The 17,171-nt window shown below is 38.6% G+C and overlaps 1 long non-coding RNA gene across 1 annotated transcript; it reads left to right on the top strand.

Annotated features, from left to right (window-relative positions):
- The first annotated feature begins 142 nt into the window (after positions 1-142).
- Positions 143-9,056, top strand: LOC311514908. The gene is made up of 3 exons (XR_014709970.1): positions 143-429; positions 5,209-5,286; positions 8,977-9,056. It is a non-coding gene; the product is annotated as an uncharacterized lncRNA (long non-coding RNA).
- Positions 9,057-17,171: the final 8,115 nt, after the last annotated feature.

The raw sequence follows: 17,171 nt of genomic DNA, 5'->3' as shown, positions 1-17,171 counted from the left end.
CTGCCAAGTTTCTGCTTAACCCTTTCCTGGCCCCTCCCGCCACCGCGAGGGAGGGGCGGAGACAGGGAACTTCCCCTGCCTCCTGCTCAGCAGGGCTGCCGCGCAAGCTGGCTCTGTTTGCGTAAGGGAGATGATAGGACACGGTGGTAAATGGCTCCCAGGGAATAAATCTTGCCTGAAATCGAGCATCCAAAGAGAGGAAAGGCGTCCCTGGGAGTGAGACTGGAAAGGGCCAGTCCTGCCAACCCCCAGCACTCCAAAATCATGGAGCCAGGGCCCCCAAACCCCCTCAGATTGGTTAAAACAAATGAGTTTGTAGAAAATAATAAACTTGGGGTTCTTTCTCGTTGCCTTCTTGGTTTTGAGACTTTGGGGTTCCCCAATCACATGGCTTCAGAAGCTGGGATTGAAGGAAAGAAAACAAATATGGTGAGTTGCTCTATAAATTCTCCAGAGTTGACAATAGTGATGAAGGGAGCGCAGGAGATTAGAACTGCGTCCTTCCTTTCCCAAGTCCTGCCCACTGAACCAGCATTTTCACTGCTAGACGAAACTCTTGTTATTGGCCTTGAATCTTTGCCTTTAGTTCAAATATTTCAGTGAAGGGGTACTGTGGTAGTAACGCTCATCGCTAAGGTTGAGCAAAGCTTTGTGTTTAACTTATTCAGGGCTACCAAATATTTTGCGAAGTGCTGTCCAAACCTATGTGAAGAAGACACTTTCCCTGCCCCCCAAGGAATTACAATCTAATGTCTAATTTCTCTTGCTACAGGTATTCTAGTGCCGTTCTTGGAAAAAAGTTGAAGATAGATATGGGATATGCTGCTGCTTTATTTGTTTTATATATGTGCAAAACCACAAAATGTCTGACCTTGGTCACATCCTATCTATACAAACAGAGTGCTTGTGCTTAGAGTCTGCAAACATAACAAATGGGTTTATAAGTACTTTGCAGCACACTTTAAGATTTTTATGCACACAGCAAAAAACATGGTAATCCTTGCCTTTTCTAAATCAACACAATGTTTGCCTTTTTAAAAACAAAGTATTAAAGGAGGAAAGAAAACAATACATTCACAACTACATACAAGCAAATAACCATCAAAAACACAGGCAAACATTCTAGAGATAAAACAGACCCAAAAATACACATTTAAACAAAAACCACAAAGAAACTAACAAATGACTATATTCAAACTTTTTTTTAAATAAACAGACATATCTAATAATATAACTATACAAATAGCATCTGGATTCCAGTTTAAAAAACAAAAGAGAGAGGGGCACATGGCTAAAGCCAAATATTTCAATCTACAGACTAATGAATGAAACAGGATGTTGAAATATTAAGCAAAATCTCTCGCACTTTGGAATGTAGGAATTGTGTACTAGCAGAACTAATAATGTATTAATTGACCTATTTTTTTAAGCCAATGAGAGATTTGGTGAACTTCATCATCTTGTGTTTTTAACCACATTTTTTAAGAGGCACCAGTATTTTCTAAAGCATCATTGCATTTGCACATCAGAATGCCGGTAAAATCAGTCTCTGTATTATGAAGCATAAACTAATGTTATGGCTTGATCTTGCCTAACATTCATTGCAAGAGAGTTTTGCCACTAATTTCCATGGGTGCAGGCCCTTTGTGATTTTAAAGAAATTCTCTTTAATTTTTAATTTCTTTAAAATTCTTTATCTGAAAAATGCTTCAGTGCTAAGCAGTTGGACTAACCAGAGGAAAGGGAATTTTCTCATTACTGCAGCAATTTACCAGCTATTTCAATCAAGTATGTCTGTAGTAGCTACCTTTTCATTCTTAACCTTAGGGAATGTCTTGCATAGAGAAGGAACCTACAAAATGAGGAACTGTGAACAAGCAATAGTAAGAATGCTTATCTGAAATATTCTGTAATAGGACTTTTAGCAAAATATAAAATGAACAGGGCTTGGAAAGCATCTTTTTATGTGGCGCAGTCAGCAGAGATTGTATTAAGTAGTGTTGTCATTTACAAACCAGTTTATTTTGAGTATTTTAAATCGTATTTATACAGGGCTAGATTCTGACTCCCTTACTCACACTGAGTTCTCATTGGGCAGTTCAAATGACGCTGCCAAATAAGGTACTACGCCATATGCATAAAGGTGGAAGAATCTAGCCCATAATGAAAAAATGAATCAGTCTGCCAGATTTTATCAAGCTATTTGTATATATTTATTGGTTCTTTCTATAGCTTGTCTTCAACTAAAGTCAAATATGTGTTCATTTCCCCAACATAGACAGTGTACATGTGTGCATGTGTGATGTACACACACAGTAGATAATCTAAATACATTTTTTTTCATTACAGACAATGTGAAGGATAGAGGGCTACTTTTTCAATTATTGCTTTAGGGGGCTTCTTCATTGTCAAATCATCTACAAGTCCAAGACTTTTTATGACAGCTAGAAAGCAGACTATTTTTGAATTGCTCTTGAAAGACATATATATTTACAGAAGTTACTGTTGAATTGCTTCCCAGAATTACAAGCACTTACTGGAAAGTTGTTGGTACTGTGCTTAACATTTGTGAAGTGTAAACTCATATTTGCCAAAGCCAGTGAGCCATTTCTACTTACATATTACATTTCTCACCAGAAATTTCAAAATAGATCAAAAGCAAACATGCCTCTGTATTACTAACCCCTTGAAAATCAAAATGTAATTGCATTTTTTACATTCTTGAAGTACAAATTTGATCTTTCTATTTAGCTATGTGAAAACAGTTTAAAAATTGTTGACTTATACATAACTTTCTATTTGATCACCTTTATGCTTAGGAAAATTACTTCCATAAATGGTTAACAAATCTACAATACAATTCCAACTAGAAAAAGATTGTCTGTCTGATGTTGAAATAAAATACATAAATGGATAACATCTTTTCCCACATGGACCGTATATTTGTAAAAGCAATCTTACAAAACTTCCAAACTCCCATGAGCTTCAACTGGAGCAGGATTAGGCTAGCCTAGCTTTAAACCGTGCTTGTGGCATGCGTGAGAAGTTAGATGGCTTCACAGAAATATATTTACACAGAAATTCTTATTCTAAAATAGTTTGTTAGGTTCATGGACAAATGATTAAATTCTATTCTTGATTCAGCCCAGTTCAATTCATACAATATGTTAGATTATCCACTTTTGGGAAGGTCCCTTAGAAAATCAGATCACCCAATACTGCAGCCTGTACACAGGTGAAAATCACACTGACACATCTTATATATTGGATCACTGACTTAATGAGAGTTTTGCCTAAATAATAATACATAATAATAATAACAACACATGACGCTTATCTAGTGCTCGTCATCCGTATATCTCAAATAAGGAGATCAGAATCTATCTTCTAATCAGTAGTAATATCTATAATTAACTTAAATCTGTGGGAATTGCCCTGGTGTAACTGGGGGCTGAATTTGGTTCAGAGAGATAATTTCTGTGTAGACATACCATTGTTCATACACTGCCTTGTGCATGTGAGTAGTAAGTCTATAATAATTGCAAATGAAAGGTAATTGGATCTTTATATAAGGGTATTTGCAAAGGGGAGTCATCAAACCTAAGTAAAAAAATATCAAAAGTGTGTGCCATTATAGACTACTTCAAAAAATGAACTTCAAAATGTCTTCAAAAAGTGAACCAAGTTATATTTCCGAAAAATTATAAAACTCTTTGTGTATTTACAGAAGTTCTGTGAATTCTTTTAACATTCGTATTGGCATTGCTTTTCAGACCAAATCCTTTTTACAAACATTATCTAGAAAAGTCATTCCACGAGAGGTACCCTCAGCACCTCAAGTCCCTGCCAATATTTACTCTCTTCTTTCTTCTTTCTTTTGTTTTCATAGTCTTCCATGTTTCTGGAATTTCTCTTTCAGCTGGATGGGCTATTCTAAAAATATATTTCTCACTATTTCATTATCAGAAATCTCGGGATGATTAAAAAGTAGACTTCATATCATGACTCTTTGATCTAAGAGTAATAACCCAAGGACCTAAATGTTATAGCCTTTTCAATTACAAAAACATGTGAAGCCAGCTGTACCCTATAAACTCATGGAGGCATCATATGCCTTGCAACATGTGGTTGGTTTTGTCCATGCCTGTATCTGTTTTGATTCACACACTAAGACTTGTTTGTGTTTATTTGCATGTTTGTGTATGTGTGTGTATGTGCGTGTGTGCATGCCTACATCCTAAGTAGGAACTACCATTTCGTCCTTATATTTTGTGTCAGGAAATAATTAATAGGACTCTGTGTTTGTCACAGAGGTCAAGGAAGTCTTGGAATCCGTTACTTCCATGACCTCCAGGTACTTCTGCGGCGGCCAGTGTGGCTGACCCCAGGGCCGCCCAAGCAACTGGCTCCAGGGCCAGCTGCTCAGGTGGCCCCGGGGACAGCCACAGCAGCCGCTGCTGGAGCAGCTCCGCAGCCAGCCCCGGCAGCCCTGCAGCGAGCCGCACCAGCTGCTACTGGAGCAGCCCCAGGGCCAGCCACACCGGCTGCTGCTGGGGCAGCCCTGGGCAGCTGGCCCCGGGGACTGCCAGAACAGCTGTCCCAGGGACAGCCAGAGCAGCCGCTCTCGGTGGACCCCAGCAGTGGTCCCAGCCAGAGCAGCCGCTGCTCAGCGGCCTTCAGCTGCTGGAGCCGCCCCAGCTCCCCCTTATTAGCAGCCCCACAGCAGTGGGTCCTCCAGACGTCCCCAGCAGCAGGCCCCAGCTCCCTCACAAGCAGAGGTCTCCCAGGGTGCCCCCCCTCCAAATTTTAATCAGGGATGTTTATAGTATAAGTCATGGACAGGTCACAGGCCATAAATTTTTGTTTATTGACTGTGACCTGTCCATAACTTTTACTAAAAATACCCATGACTAAATCGTAGCCTTATTAATAAATAATAACACTTCATGCCCCTGTAACACCTTTCATGTAAGAATCACAAAGAGCTGGACAAACATTACTTGATTAAGCTTAAATAATTATCCCTTAGAAAGAAGCTTAAATAATTTCAACATATCCGGGTAGTAAATACTTGTTTTCTGTCTTTACCCATGGGAATACATCCCGTACTTGTAAAACTACTGCAGTCACTCTCCGAAAAATTCCTGAAAAATGTTGTATTTCCAAGAATGATGTTATAATACACTGACATATCACCATTATTGATAGTGTGAAGTGATGCCCAGAAGCAAAATAGTCTGGAGTTACTGCTTCCAGGGATGACATCAGAGAGCACCAGTATAGCAGGTATAAAAGTCTGGGTGAAAAAAACCATGGTATCCACGGGTTAATGGTATTGCTACATATGGAGATGTTCCAGTTTTTTATGACTGCATCTGCAACATCTTTAGTCTATGCATATTCTTTGTTGGACTTTGTCCTTACCCTGGTCTTCCTCAGTGTTTACTCAGGCAAAGATGTCACTCACATCAGTGAGAACAAACTGAGTAATAATCTAAGGATTTGGCCCTCTGTCAGACTAAACAGTTAGTGGTTATCAGAGTACAACACCATTGTTTCACAGTATCAGTTTGTTGGCTGGCTATCATCTGATCTGGATAACCCTTTGCATTGGTCCTTAAGTGAGACAAACCATGTTGTTGAAACTGTATGTTCTAAAATAAAATGAACACTATGTACAAATTATACATAAGGAAAGCTGGCAGCCAGTGCCCAACGATAAAAAGAATAAAGTTTGAGACATTAACATTAGGAATTAATTGAAAGGACAAACTAAGTGTTGTTCTCTATGTTCAACTTTGAAAATAAACTATGCCGAAAGTAAATATTTCATAACATATACCTATGTTAATTACATATTAAATCAAGAAAATACATGAATATAAATGTTCCTAATTTAAGTGCTCTGACTCAGGAAATGAGAATGTTATGAAACTGTTTACTCAGCTGTGCTGCATATCGTGTATATTTTATGTTATATCTTCAACTACACATATATTTATATATGACAGTTCACCTTTAAAGGAATAACAGAAATAGAAAATATAACATATGTGCAATGCAGCCAAGTTATTACTATGTACTGGGGATCAGCAATCTTTGGCCCGCGGCCCGCCAGGGTAAGCTCCCTGGTGGGCCGGGCCTGTTTGCTTACCTGCTGCATCCGCAGGTTCGGCCGATCGCAGTTCCCACTGACCACGGTTCGCTGCTCCAGACCAATGGGGGCTGCGGGAAGCGGTGGCCAGCACATCCCTCAGCCCGGGCCACTTCCCGCAGCCCCCATTGGCCTGGAGCAGCGAACCGGCCAGTGAGAGCTGCGATCAGCCAAACCTGAGGACACAGCGGGTAAACAAACTGGCCTGGCCCGCCAGGGGGCTTACCCTGGCGGGCCATGTGCCAAAGGTTGCCGATCCCTGCATGGACAATCATTTTCTCTCTACGGACTTTTGAACACTTATATTCGTAAATTTAAGATTAAAGTAACTAAAGTTTTGGTGTTTTAATATCCCTGCTTGTTTTTCCTCAAAAAAAGAATTGAGAATTATTAAGTGTGAGGATCCAAGAACACCTGAGAAAAAGTAAGTAGGGCCTGTTCATGTGTGTGCAGAACACTCACAGTTTCACTGAATAATTGAGAATGAGTGCACCTAGCAATCTCAGAAGACTGGGCCATAATAATTAGTGGTAAAATATCTCTGTCTGTAGGACCAGGCCTTGTGACCTTAAGAAAAGAACTAGTGAGTGGAAAAGTAAGAGATCCTCTCTCCCAAGGATTTTGTGGGAGTCAAAACGTCAGAGCCTGCTGAGTGCTGAAGCTAAGACCTATAAGGTTTTCCTGTCCAGTGATGAATGGGGATGACGACAGATAATTTTGTTTTCAAAAGCCTACAATTAATAACTTTGACAAATGCAGGAAAACAGACTAGAAGTGAAGATAAGATGCAGTATTACCTGAATATTGCTGACACCTCCCATAAACCCTGCATGCACTGACTGCACAGAGTACTTTTGAAAATCTGGACATATCATTTGGATACCTAAATGAGAGCTGAGCTCTTCTGAAATATCGTCCCAATTGTGGGTGCGGAATACTTAAGAAAACCTGGCCCTACATACATAAAACTAGTGATTTTGGCTACCTTAGATTGTCGGGTACTCAACATTTTGAAAATCAGAAGCACAGAACACTTCAAGTTGCCTTAAATTAGACACCCAAAAACTGAAGCACCCACTATCACTAGGCAGTTCTGACAACATAGGCCATGTGTGGCTTTTTTGTTTGCCCGTTTGTTATTTTATTTATTTTTATTTTATAATCACATTCATGGTATAGATAGCAGATCCAATGGAATACCCCTCAGTGGGTTTATTAACATTCAATATTCAAGTTATATTAGGAGAAGATAGCCTTAGTAAATGTTAGATACATGACAAATCAGACTTTGATATTGTTGATCATAAGACTGTGATTTTGCACATTACATAAATCTGGCAGGACCAGGATAGTAGTCTGACTCACCAGAGGGCAACCGTTATATTCATACAGGGTGTGTCCCTCTGACAGGAGTGGGGAAATTTCTCTTGCTATTTTTCATACTGTTTGTCTTATCAAAGAACTGCTTTCACAAGATTACTCTTGCTTTAAAAACCCTTTAGTAAGCACGTGACTTATTTCCAAATATAAACTTCAACTGTTGCAGGCTGTGTCTAGAATTTCTAAATTTAATTTTGTAAAGATTGCAGCTTTTTTCTGTCTGATGTATAATGAAATAAAACAAAACACACTTGAGAACATTTTCAGTAGACAGTCAGGGTTTTGGATTCACAGCACACAGTCCTCCTGTCAAAGTTCTTCAAACATACTCCTAAATATACACATTGCTGCCCAAATGGCATCCACTACACAGAAGCCTCAGTGGCAGAGAGTTGTTTAACTGTAGAGTTGGGCAGAATATGGTAATTCCATTTCACAGAGGATTTTGAGATTTCAAATTTGGTTTTATTCCAGTATGGGCTATAGCTAACTTCCTTTTGCAGGACGGCAAGATTTGGATCATTCTCCCAAACTATGCCTCCATACTTAAAAAGATAGTGTAGACATACCCATAGAGTAGTAGTACCTTTCTTCTATTTCTTTGGCAGGTGACTCTGTCTAGTTGCCAAAGAGATATAGAAGAGTTTAGAACTGAATGATGTGTTTGCAACAAATAATTATTCATTTTTTATTTGTGATTTATTTATGAAAAGACCAACTCTTATTAATTTGTTCATTGTTCAGAATTATTTGACAAATGATTTGTGAGCTGATTGACTTCACCACACTTAGCTTCAGTCCCTAAATTAACATGTTTCAGCTCAGGGATGGCTCATGACCTATTCACCCAAACTATTTTTTCACTTATTTGCCATTTGTAATTAATTATAGATTCTGTTTAACTGATCACTTAAATCACATGATATTATTTCTTCTCCCTGACTGGATGATTTCCAGGCCTGCAAAAAACTTCAAAATCACCAAATGAACACTTTCGGTGTACAAAAAAAATCTGCAGGAGTATTCCCACCAGTCTCTAGGTCCACAAACAGAAAGTTGCTCATATGAATGTTTGAGGAAAGCTGGGGAAAGAGTCCATAAATACCACTGAAGCAAATTCACAGTTTTTATTGCAACAAATATTTATGGTTTTTTGAACTATCTCCCCAGTTGTTAGGAGGTTTCCTTCATTTCTTACAAGAAAGAGACAAGGTAAATATTAATTATAATTTCATGCTAATTGGTCTTCATTACACTGGACTGCACTCTTTTTTCAGAAGCAGAGGCTCCAACATGATTCAACGAGTGAATTCTTCTTACACTCACATGATTAAAAAACTGTACAAATTACTATCTGAAACACAAAGACTTCTGTTATCTACAATTTATACTTTTTTGTTGCTATTCTCACTCTCACTGAAAATTCTGCTGTCTTCCCCCAGGGCCAGATTTTGCACCACCCAGATGCAAGGAGGGGAAGAATTACGCATTGGATCATACAAGAGTTCTTCCTAGATAGCAAATTCCCCTTCCTCTTTTTTCATTAACTGAAATATGAACCAAAAAATCATCAAAACTTTAGAATTTCGACTATATCCCTTCCTGGTTGAAAAATGGGTGGTTGAAGGGGAAATTTTCATGAAAATATTTTGTGATTTTTTTTTGTCAAAATTCAAAATTTTTATGAAAACTCTAATTGCAAAAAAATCCAGCCTATCTATGCTGTTGATTGTGGTGGGCCTCAGAGATTTCTGTTAATGACCGTGATACTCTAAACACACCTGCTTTTGTTTTGGGGCAGAAACACCATCCTATAGCTTTACACTAGGTAGAAGAAAAGGATCCTGCCAAAGACATATGCTTTCAGTGATCAGAAAATAATCTTGTCTATGGATTCAGGTACAATCTATTAGATCAAAAACTTAACACATTTAATTTGGGTTGGGACTGATTTTTCTCTTTACTTTCCTCCTCTTCCCTCACTACAATACTCTTCAAATTTGCCCCATGATAAAGACCAGAATATCAGCAGGTAGAGGAGTAGTAGTAAATAGAAGTGTTATCTCTGAGCTGGCGCCATAATAAGTAAGAGATGAAACATGCACATAATTTTATCTATAATGATAGTGGAAAAAATAGATGTCCCTAAATGAACGATATTTTAGTCTGCATGGGCCTAATCTCATTTCACAGCAGCCATTGATTTTAGTGGGCGTAGCATCAAATCCCATATGCTCTGTCTTTGTATGTTTAAAATTCGTAATAAAATATAAATGAAATAATCTATTCCTAAAGGCAGATTTTCATTCTCCATCCATTCTCATTTTGCTAGATCTCAATGTTCTTCGTGAATGCCTGAGGGACTTTCTGTTTGCCACAGTCCTAAATTGGCTTGAATCATATTTATCCAACAGTTATCTGCAGTATATTTCCAAAGGTAATTTGTGGCCTTTTGCTGGTGCACTTATTTCTTGTGCTCCGCGGGGTTCCACTTTGGCCCTGCTCTTATTCAGCATTCGTAAACTGCCTTTATGCAGGATTATTCATTGGTATGATATTGGTTTTCATTTCTATGCCGACAAGGCACAGATCTATGTGTCAACTATGTGTGCAATTTCAAACTATGCTATTACCATATTGACAAGTTGGTGACTATAAAAGCCTATATGAGCATCAATTTTCTTTAGTTAAAATCAAACAAAGCAGAGTTGTTTATGACTGGCATTTGAACTTTTAACCCATCCGTGAAATTCAACTTAGGTTCATCGGTTAAAACCTTGTTTTGGTTTTTGATTGCAAGCTCTCCTTTAGTGTTGCATTCAGAAGATTAAGGCCTCCTATTACTTGAAATAAAAGTATTTTGCTTTGTATATTGCTCATTCATGCTTTTATCTTCCCTAGACTAGATTACTGTAATGCCTGCCTTGCTGATCTGCCAATGAGACTGTTTATCATATTTCATCTTGTATACCCAATTCTGCTTCCAGGGCACTATATTGTGCAGAGAAACAAATACATTATACATCTTGGCATCGACACACTGGTTATCTGTTACCCATGGGATCTACGTTAGCTATAATTGCTGATGACCTACAAAGTCTTTCATGAGAGGGCGCTGGTTGTATCTTGGATTTTATATTAAGATAGACTAATTAGGGGTCACATTCTGCCACCACTGAAGTCAATGAGAACTTTGCTACTGACTTCAATGAAAACAGGCTTATGCCCTATATGACCGTTGTTCTAAGTTCTTAAAGCTATGATATGAACAGCGGGAGGCACCTTTCTGCTCTTATGCCCTATGACTGCAGAATAAGTTCTTGCTCTGTATATGGTAAATTAGTTGTTATTTTACGCAATTTTTTTCTCAGCTGCAGTCTATATTTTGTGTACATTTTTCACACATTGACCCTAAGGATGCACTGCAAGATACATCTCATATGTGCTAGCTGTTGAAGAAAGTGGGTTAGATCTGGGTCTTTGCGTGGAGTTGTATGTTTTGTCAGGGTTTGGGTTCTGTTGGCTGTCAGGGGTAAGCTGCTGTTTAATTTTATTTTGATTCTTTTAATTTATGGCAGGGGCACCTAGAGCCTTGGGTAAACATGCCTCTCTATTATAAATCTAAATAAATAAATTAATAAATAAATGATTTAAATAGGCAGTTTCTCCAATACCCTAATTCCTCTTGCCTATCACCTTAACTTTTGGATAGTCCTAATCAAATCAGTGGGAAATCTTCCCAAGTAAGGTACTATTCAAGGCGAGTAAGGGTATCAGAATCTGGGCCAAAGTGATTTAACACCATATGGAATGAACGAAACTACCATATGTGACAGAGTTGTCAGTCCACCTTGTTGTGTCACCAAACAGGGCACGTGACTTGTTGATTGATTGATGAAGTTTGTAATATATAGTTACAAAAAGGTGTGTTAAGTTACAGTTGCATGGAGCTGAGGAGTGTTCCACCCTCAGCACTGACTTTCCTTGATTTTGTTGGTTTAAATAATATATTTAACATTTCTTTTTTATGAAAATAAAGTAGACCAAAATTTAAGTGCCTAAAGGCTTTAATTTAATTTAATTAATATAAATTAAAATTTAAGGCTCCCAAATTCGTATTTAAGTACCTAAATAAATGTGAAAAGAAACAGACAATAGCAACCTGCCTGAGATCTTAGGGATCAGGAATGTTTATTTGTTAGTTGTTTTGGGGGAGACGGTGGGATTAGAGTGTCTCATCCAATTCCTTTTGAATTTACCATTTTCTTTGAATATCCAGGCAATTGCCCAGGATTATACCAGAGGGCACCCAAAATCATGAGTCTCTGTGGAAAATGGGAAAATTAACTTGTCTGTGTGTCAAAACCTCTGGAGAAAAGTACTCCACATAAATAAGAACATAACAGCAGCCATACTGGGTCAGCGGACAAAGGTCCATCTGGCCTAGTATCCTGTCTTCTGACAGTGGCCAATGCCAGGTGCCCCAAAGGGAATGAACAGAACAGGTAATCATCAAGTGATCCATCCCCTGTCACCTATTCCCAGCTTCTGGCAAACAGAGGCTAGGGACACCATCCCTGGCCATCCTGGCTAATAGCCATTGATGGACTGATGCTCCATGAACGTATCTAGTTCTTTTTTTAACTCTATTATGGTCTTGGCCTTCACAACATCCTCTGGCAAAGAGTTCCACAGACTGACTGTGCTTTGTGTGAAAAAATACTTCCTTTTGTTTGTTTTAAACCTACTGCCTATTGATTTCATTTGGTGACCCCTAGGTCTTGTGTTATGAGAAGGAGTAAATAACACTTCCTTATTTACTTTCTCCACACCAGTCATATCCATCCCTTAGTCATCTCTTTTCCAAGCTGGAAAGTCCCAGTCTTATTAAGCTCTCCTCATACCGAAGCTGTTCCAGACCCCTAATAATTTTGGTTGCCCTTTTCTGAAACTTTTCCAATTCCAGTATATCTTTTTTGAGATGGGGCGACCACATCTGCAAGCAATATTCAAGAAATAGTGCCCTTGGATTTTTATAGAGGCAGTATGATATTTTCTGTCTTATTATCTATTACTTCCTTAATGATTCCCAACGTTCTGTTTGATTTTTTGACAGCCGCTGCACATTGAGTGGATGTTTTCAGAGCACTATCCACAGACTCCAAGATTTCTTTCTTGAGTGGTAACAGCTAATTTAGACCCTGTCATTTTATATGTATTATATGGATTATGTTTTCTAATGTGCATCACTTTGCATTTTTCAACATTTAATTTCATCTGCCATTTTGTTACCCAGTTACTCAGTTTTGAGAGATCCTTTTGTACCTCTTTGCAGTCTGCCTGCGACTTAACTGTCTTAAGTTGTTTTGTGTCATCTGCAAATTTTGCCACCTCACTGTTTACCACTTTTCCCAGATCATTTATGAATATGTTGAATAAGACTGGTCCCAGTACAGACTCCTGGGAGACACCACTAAGACTCTATTTTCAAACATTCACTCAATTAGTGTTTATTTTTTCAAATATCAGCTATACACATCCATACACAGAATTCTCATTTGAAACAGATCATGACATTACCCAGTTATCTCAGTCTCTGAAAGAAATAAGCACTGGCTCAAGCTTAGCCCAAGTAAGACAGACACGATGCTGGTGGCTAGGGGGAAGTATTTTTAATATCTTATAGAATCCAAGGCAACTGATAGCTTGGAAGGTGTGTAGTCTTATCCCTGGTTAACCATTTTATTACATCAGTCTTATGACAAAGTTGCATGATGGTGAGTCAGGCTTATGCAGTCAGCTTGATTCTCAGATGCACACAGATGCTCAGGTTATAGCAGTGGCTACTAAAAACAGTTCCATCTCCAGCTGGTTAAAAGACTAAACCCATTTCTCATGCACCAAGACCAGATCAGAGAGAGCTAGGTCTTTGCCTCTTCAGGGGTGGACTACTGCAATGCTCACTCCCTGAGGCTGATGGAAGAAGCCACAGAGAAGGTCCAGATGGTCTACCACACACTTACACATATCTCCTATGCAGAACAGGTGGATGAGAACACATCACATCTGTACTCTGCTTACAATTGTGACTCTATTTTGTAATGGTCCAGTTCATGGTCCTGGTCTTCCTCTTCAGAAGCTTTAATGGGATAGGTCCCACCTACCTAAAAGACCATCTTTCTCTCTGTAAAACTCCAGCACTATTGCAATCAACAGATATGATACAACTGACAATACATAGGATGGTTCTCATGGAGAGAGGCACCCTGCTGGGGAACCCTTAGTCACCGGTAATCAAGATGAATTCCTGTCTCGTCTCATTCAGAACACTCTGCAAGACTCCTCTCTTTTCAGAATCTGTTTGCTGTAGGCCTTTCTTTAAAAGATGGCACTTCTCTGGCTAGCAAATCCTCCTGCTCCTTTAAACTCCTGAAGAAAAACACAAACTATGAAACAACAACCCACTGGAGTTGAAGTTTAGAATATGGTCCTACAGGGGGCTATGATAGGGTGTTTAGCCTACATCAGCCTCAAAAGGGTTAATGAGGCTGAGAAGAGGGCCAATTAACTTGATAGGCCACCTCAGAGGGAAATTAGACTGGACAAGCAACTCCTGATTGGGAATTGAGCCCAGCTGAGAAGGAACAGGTAGGGCTACGATAAAATCAAAGCTGGCAACAGAAAGGGGCTGCAGTCACTTTCTAGGCTTAGATGGGAAAGGAAGAAACTATGGGGAGATTAGAGGCCCTGTGGTTCTGGCCCTGAGGGAAGGGTGTATCCAGAGGAGGGTGGGAAAAGATCCAGATAAAGGCAAAGTAGGAGCAGCCCAGGGAAACAGTAGCAAGGTTTGGGACAGTGCAAATCTTGGCTGGTGGTTGTAGGGTTCTTGGGCTTGAACCCAGAAGAGTGGGTGGCCCTGGAGTTCCCTTACCAGCCACTGGAAAAGTTGTACAGACCAGACTGTGGAGCAGCAGACTGCCTAAGATGATATTCTAGTAGGACTTGCCTACCCCAGAAGGAAAGGACTTTAGTGACCTGGCCAGAGGGCCAAATCACAAAGAGAGAGCACCCAGAGTTACAGAGAGAGAGAGGCACCAAGCTGCATGAATGAGTGACAGAAAGGGGCATTGGATGTGAGTGGAGCTAATACCCTGAGCAGCCAGGAGGAGGTGCCCCTAGTGCACTAGTCTGTGGACCCCGTGACAGGGTTATGCTGAAAATTAACACATTTTGATTCCAGTGATTTCCACACTGTAAGTACACATAGAGAGATTGATAGAGATTGAAAGTATCTAATTCACATCGTGCCCTACAAAATTTCACTTAAAAAAATGAAAGCTACTTTTAAGTAATAAGAACACACAAAATTCATTTTAGAAATATAAAACTATTTTGTTGTATTTTGATACTGTAACTTAAATGGCATATTTCTTTTGTTGTCTTTTAATTTCTGGATTGAAAAGAACAGTTTTTTACAGCAAAGTTCAAAATCACTAAAATCTAGACTTTTTCTTAGCGACACAATATTAACTACAGTATGGAGGGAGAGAACCAGTCTTATTGTACTAAGCAAAAAGTTTAAGCAGTGACTATCACTTTAATTGTTATTAGTGATTAAATTAAAGTACTTATGAATGTTAAGATTCATTCTGGTCCATGTTGAATATGAACATGGATATTCAATAGACTTCTATGTAGTAACCCAATTCTTAAGAAGTTGCCCCAATCTTTGAGCATCTTTGGTGATCAAAGACTTTGGCTGAGATCTGAGAGCAGAAAGAAATGTGGACCCTTTTACAACATTTTTACCTTTGAAGTCTCAGGTTAAAAGTACAGTTACTATTTGCTTGCACAAGGAAAAGAATGAAGGATAAGATTGTGAATTAAAATAACAGAGAAATGACAAATGTCTTGCATGAAATACATTTCCCCAGAAAGGACAGAGTGCCAATCTCTTTGAAAATCAATTACAGTAGCCATTATTTGGAGGTCAATTATAAGAGTGAAAATAAACATCTGTATTCTTTGTTTTTAACCACTTAAGTGGGAATAATGTGTTTTTTCTCTGGAGTTTCAGATGAACTTTGTTTCATCCTTGTGGTAGAAAATGTACATGTTATCCAATCGCAACAAATTCCCCAGACTCAGCCCTGGTGTATCACATCTGACCTGTCCTCCATGCAAGCCTTTCATGGAAGCTTCTCTGTTATTCAAGATCACGCTATTCCCTCCCTTATATTTTTATAAGTGGAATTCAGTTCCATTCCTCCAGCGTGGAAAGAGGTCAAGAACTTTTATCTTCAGAGTCAGTTGCCAGTTCTGTTTAGTGAACCAGGCATCAGGGACTTCTAGTGCCACCAACACAGTTCAGTCAGACCCCTTTCTTCAGAAACATACCATATTATTATCCCAATGGCTGGACAGCCAGAGATGCATTTTTAGGTTAATTCTCAGGGAGAAGTTACTGGCAATTTTCTCCCTTGAGACAGTCCACTGGCAACAAATTTTGCTGCTGCCATGACACGAGAATAACTAAGGTACTGCATAAAGGTCTGATCCTGTCTCTAAAGTCTGTGGCAATCCTGCCATTCTTATTAAAGTTAAGTTGACTGGAATATTCAGGCAAGCAATGGCTTCATAATCAGGCCTTATATATATATATGCACACTCATAAATGTACAGAACTGTGTGGAGGACAGTAATTTTATGTGAAGGATTTTGAGATTTCAAAATGTGTCTTTCTCTCAAATTGGAATTAAACTTGAGAATTTCAAAAATCTCTGGGATGGAAAATTCTGAACATGTTTTCATTTCAGATCAATCTACATGTTTTTTTCCATTATGACTTTATAAATGTTATAATATATAAAATAGAAAATGAAAAACATTGAAATGAAAACTCATTTCAAAATGAAAAATGGAAACATTTTATTCTGAAAATATCAAAACAGAATGTTTAGAGACTGTCAAACCCTTCCCCTTCCCCCCCACCCCCCAGTTTTTCTCCAAAATAAAATTTTGGCACAAATCAGCGCAATTTCGCAAAGCATTTCTCTTTCAACAGAGCTGTATTTTCCAATGGAAAATGGTTCTGTCAAAACTTTTCCAACCAGTTCTATAAATTTGATAGTTGCCAGTGAAAATATTGATTTTATATAGTTCTATAAAAATGATTTCTGTTATCCCCGTGTCAGCCTGATCCAAAGTCAAAAGGGGATCTTTCCACTTACTTCAATTGCTTTGGATCAGGCCCACAGAATCTTTAATGCATTAAGATATTGTGATCAGCGCCACAAATGGCAAGTGCAATATTCCCACACAGAAATACCTAAGTGGGTTGTTTTTGTAATGTTGGTTCATTTTTTTTCTAGGATATTACCATACTTGGCAATACTGGGTTTAATTACACTTAAAATGATGAAATTGAATAGTCATCATTTTTAATGAGTAGATTCTATGCAGTTCGTCAGAGGTGCTGTTAAACCTAATCAGAAATTAGGCTGTAAAATTAATAGGCCTACATTCTGTAAAAAGTTATTTTATAAATTTGGAACTGCAGCAGATTTTGAATTTCATGTACTATAAAATTCAACTGTGTTGTAAGCTTCAGTTAAAACAAATACACAGTGAAATAGCA

This window comes from Lepidochelys olivacea (genome assembly GCF_965140295.1).
Source record: "Lepidochelys olivacea isolate rLepOli2 genome assembly, chromosome: 1".
In the NCBI taxonomy this organism is placed as follows: Eukaryota; Metazoa; Chordata; order Testudines; family Cheloniidae; genus Lepidochelys; species Lepidochelys olivacea.
The sequence above is the reverse complement of the archived record's forward strand: the minus strand, read 5'-3'. Positions and strand labels throughout refer to the sequence as shown.